Raw genomic sequence first — 5,357 nt, 5'->3', positions numbered from 1 at the left:
ACCAAATATAATTGTGATGGTACAGTAGAACGGTACAAAGCAAGATTAGTGGCCAAATAATTTACACAAACCTATGGCATAGATTATAATGAAACCTTTGCACCGGTTGCAAAAATGAATACCGTTAGGGTTTTATTTTCCATTGTCGTAAATATTGGTTGGAACCTATATCAAATGGACGTTAAAAATGCCTTCCTTCAAGGAACACTTGAAGAGGAAGTGTACATGACACTACCACCGGGCCATAAAATGGAAAATACATCTAACCTTGTTTGTAGATTAAACAAATCAATCTATGAATTGAAGCAATCTCCGCGAGCATAGTATGGCAAACTTAGCTCTTATTTAATTTCTTGCAATTTTAAAATTAGCAATGCCGACCATTCATTGTTTGCAAAAAATGAAGGTAAAAATACAACTTTTGTGCTAGTATATGTAGATGATTTAATTATTACCGGAAATAATTTAGAAGAAATTAGAAAAATCAAATCCCAATTAAAAGAAAATTTTGACATAAAAGATTTAGGATATTTAAAATATTTCTTAGGAATAGAAATAGTTTTTTCAAACAAAGGCCTATTAATCTTACAAAGAAAATATACTTTAGATTTGTTAAAAGAAACCGGTAAATTAGGTTGTAAACCGGCATCTACACCAATAGATAATAAATATAAATTAAATACCAAGGATGGTGAACCTTTAGAAAATATAAACCAATTTCAAAGACTTGTAGGAAAATTAATTTATCTCACGGTTTCCCATCCGAATATTTCTTTTTTCGTAAGTCAAATTAGTAAATTTATGCATTCACCAAGAACACCACATTTAGAGGCCATAAATAGAATTTTGAGATATTTAAAAGGAAATCCTAGAAAGGGCATTTGTATGAAAAATAATAATTATAATGCAATATGTGGCTATTCCGATGCAAATTGGGCAGGTAGCTTTGATAGAAAATCCACCACCAGTTTTTGCACATTTGTAGGTGGAAATTTAGTCACATGGAAAAACAAGAAACAAAATGTTGTGAAACTCATGTCCGAAACAGTGATTTCAAGGTTTTGTACCGAATTTAAAAAGACAAAATTAATCAATTTAATAAATCCAAAATCGCCAATTAATCAGAAATTCAACTATATACCATAACTGTACCGAAAAAATACATAGAACTTGTTTAAATCATAGAGTGGCTCTGATATCACTTGTTGGGACCAACGAAAACCATCGTCGACCACCGTAGGATAATCTGTGTTGAATATAAAACTGAATAGCAAAAGCGTATCTTGTACGTGAGAGCAGCACCGATTCGGTTCTTCTAGAATAGCAAGGCCCTTTAGAGAGTCTCCTTTAGTTCTGCATTTCCCAAAGTTTCTCACATACCTCTCTAATGGGATAAGAGGATATGAATTCAAGATAGCCTTTATTCTGAGGACCAAATTATATATACAGCCCAATGAACCTCTTGGCTATCTAATTTTATAATTATTCAATTTAGTTCATAATTAAATTGAATATTATTCTTTAAGGTCTACACATTAAAGGTACACAACTTATATGGCACATTATTGCTCAATAAATTACGAACGACAAATTATCACTTCTAATTGAGCATAAAATTGACATTATATAATACATAATTATTTTACATATTAGTCCAACATTAGATAATGATCCAACAGTAGAATCTAATTCTGACCCAGTCAAATGACTCATGGTTCGCACAGCTAGTTTGCAAAAGTTGGAAGAACTTTGCTTATGAAGTTGTCTGCAATGACTTTATACGCCGTCTGTGTCGGATGAACAAGATCAAAGAACAAATACTGAGAAGAATTGGAGCATCTCCATTCTGGTAAGTTCCATAGTCGATCCCATAATATCATCCCTGTACCGCAACATCCCTTTTTCGTCTCAACAAATCCTGATACACAAATTATAAACTAACTAGGTTATGTACAGTTGTTACTGATCACAGTTAATAGTAATGCTCTACTCATATTATTCATTTCTAGCACTTGACCGAGTTATTTTCAAACTTGACGAATAATACTTAAATTATCATATTGTTTTCAAAATTTTACCAATTTTTATTGTTTGCTTTAGTATGTTTTGTATATTATTTACATTATTACATAAACAAAACTTTTTCGAATTTTACTCTTTTTAATTCTTCTGAAATTTCAATCTTATCGAATCAGTAATGATGAACTTGCATTATAAACAAAGTAAATCAAAGGTTGTATGATGGTGATTTTCATTTACCGTATTTCTGGGGATTGTTGGACATGTCAAGAAGATTAGTAAAGATATCAACGTAAACAATTTTAGTTTTTTCAACGGAGTTGAATTGCTGAAGAAGCTTGTGGATCATTTGTTGGAGTTTTACATTATAGCTCAGCGATGCATCATTTTGATATTGAATGCATTTCTTGGGGCGTTGAGCTGGTAAGCCTGGAATCATGCTGGTCTTGAATGCCTCAATGGTCAATTGTAACGGCAGACACCCGATGGGTGGTTGACCTGCCACTGCAAAATTCCTTGCTCCCATTGCATATAATTCCTGTGGAATTAGTATCACATTTTATACAATCTACTTGACATGACGATTTGTTATGTTACAATTGAAATTTTATACAACTGAACATTACCTTAATCAGGGCCTTAAGTTGGACAAGGAGGAAGCCATGGTATTGTGGAATTGAGTACATTGTGCTCCTCTCAGAAAAGATATAGTAGTTGAACATAATGTCATTTGTTCCTACACTGATAATAAACAAAGATTTACCAATAAACTCTTTTGTTTGTGCCTCTCCTTTCAGAAATGTCATATTCCCGATATATTCCCTGAACTCCTCAACTTGATTACTGATTGTTTGTACGCCAAACCTGGTAGCCGTCTCATCATCCAAACCAGATCCTGCAGATGCGAAGCACACACCAAAATCATTGATGGTTACTGTGTGCCCAAAGTAGGCCGGAAGTGAATTTGTTGAGAGATTTAGCGCTGCTAAGATATAGTCAGGTACAAGTCTTCCATTTGAGAAACGACCTGTTGCTTTCTTCCCAGGAAAATCTTCGCCATACGGTGGGAAATTTGCCTTTATGAATGTTTCCAGATAATTGTTATTACCAGTATCAAGCGTTGAGTCACCAAAAGCGAACATGGCTGGGATATCATACATCGGGTTTGCTCTACTGGATATGAAGAAAGTGATAAGTAGAGTCGTGCAAATAACTGTCTGAGCCGTGACGAATTGAACTACCATTTTTGCTTATTTGATGCGTACAAGAAAATTTTTCTTGTGATCTCAAGGCTATTATTATAACAAAGATGGAACTTGCCACTTTGGTACTAAATCTTTATATATTGGCATAGTTGGTTGGTTCTAATTTGTTAGTAAACCACTATGTTTTGCTAGATTGTTGCAATTCACCATGTTGTTAACAAACTTATCTATATATAGTGAATTTAGGTTCTGATTTGTTAGTAAACATATATGTAGTGAATTTAGGTCGTAATTTGTTAGTAAACCTATATGTAGTGAATTTAGGTCCTGATTTGTTAGTAAACCTATATTATATAATATAGTGAATTTATATATATTGTTGCAATTCACTATGTTTTGCTAGATAATAATTAATTAGTTAATGTTATATATAGTTAATCTACAATAGTAATTAATTTGCTAATAACTATTTATTAAAATATCTTGATTAAAAGTTTCTATAACAATTAAATTTAGATTAATTTTAATATATGCATGCACTATCAATCACGAGATAATTCTGTTTTATACATCTAATATTATAAAAATTTCAAACCAATTAACCATTTGAAGTTAGTTGTCTGAAGAATACTGGATCTGATGCTAATTTTTAGTTAAAAGATATTCCAATATGAAACAAATTGTTAGTACAGGATTATCTCGTAACCGCTAAAACCCAACTTTAAACCGTTCCCAGTTCGACACAAAACCCAGCGAAAAAGCGTTGACCTCATAAATTATCGCCGGAGATATACATACATTGTAATATTTGCATTTCAGCTAAGAAAAGATAATTACATGAACATGCGAAAATTTGTGAACTGACACGTCTCAGCGATGAGCACTTACACGTGTGACGTTCCCTTGGTGTCGTGGCACCGCCTATGCCTAATTGCCGAGTATAAATTAGAAATGATTAAATCCGCTTGTTGTACCTCTTGTATTTATAGAAAGTCATATATTTAATTATTTTGAAATTTTTGTTTGAAATAATGGATTTGAGGAAGCCCGTTGTGTACGCCCTTTTTGTGGTTCTTCTCCTTTTAGCTTCAAGTGAGATTTTAATTTGTACATTGGATAATATTTTTCTTCTTTTTCTACATTAGTTCATTCAACAATCTCAAAATGACCCAACCACAAAAGTAATATATATATATATATATTGGTACAATTCTGGCTTTTCCACAGTGATGAATTCAATGATTTAGCTTTTCAAATCAAAATGAGACAAGAAGTGAACTCTTGAACCACATTTTAAGCAGTGATTTTTTTTGCACACAGAAGATGCATGCCCTGGAGTTGAGGCGAAAATGTGCCGGCGTGCAAGCTCGGGCTTCAAGGGGCTATGCTTCGTCGACACCAACTGTGCACAAGTGTGCATGAGCGAAGGATGGGGTGGAGGCAGTTGCCATGGGATGAGGCGCCGTTGCATGTGCTATAAACCTTGCTAAAATAAATATTATGCTTCGAGTTTAAATTTGGAAATTGTCCCCTTCCTGTATGCTTAATAATTATGAGGCTGGATATGAGCAGCTTATGTAAAGCTTTTTCTTAGTGTTGTACTCTGAAAATATGTTTGATTTGAGTTATATATGTGAAATAAACGTTCCTCTTGCAGTCGTATGATCTCAATTCTAATTTCTGTGTTGGTTTGATTTTACTTATAAATTAAAGGAAAGGTTGATAAAGGGAAGGTTGAAGATCAAGTCACTTAAATTATTTTAATTTTAATATCTATAAATATAGTTTTTATCATTTAATTTTAATATTCATACATATAGTATAAATGAATTATTCGGTGGGTGGGGTTAAAATTTGTAATTCAGATACAATTCCGAAATAATTCGGAATTAAAAAGAAATAAAAATAATAGTTTGGAAAAGCATCATGAATAATTTGTAGAAATCAGAAAAAAATTTGTAAAATTTACAAATTTTGTGACTGTTTATAAGAAAATTTTCAATTTGTATTTTGAATCCGTGATCATTTACATAAAGATTTTACATAAAAACAAAGATAATTGTTTTTTGGATAAAAAAATAATTTTCCGAAATAATTCGGAATTAAAAAGAAATAAAAATAATAGTTTGGAAA

At 32.2% G+C, this 5,357-nt stretch overlaps 1 pseudogene; it reads right to left on the bottom strand.

Moving 5' to 3' along the window:
• Positions 1-1,724: 1,724 nt before the first annotated feature.
• LOC144569315 (GDSL esterase/lipase At2g40250 pseudogene) lies at positions 1,725-3,263 on the bottom strand (annotated as a pseudogene).
• Between the last annotated feature and the right edge of the window lie 2,094 nt (positions 3,264-5,357).

The sequence above is a fragment of the Carex rostrata genome, chromosome 18, assembly GCF_964058835.1.
Source record: "Carex rostrata chromosome 18, lpCarRost1.2, whole genome shotgun sequence".
In the NCBI taxonomy this organism is placed as follows: Eukaryota; Viridiplantae; Streptophyta; class Magnoliopsida; order Poales; family Cyperaceae; genus Carex; species Carex rostrata.
Note: the sequence above shows the minus strand (reverse complement) of the source record. Positions and strands in the feature narration are given on the sequence as shown.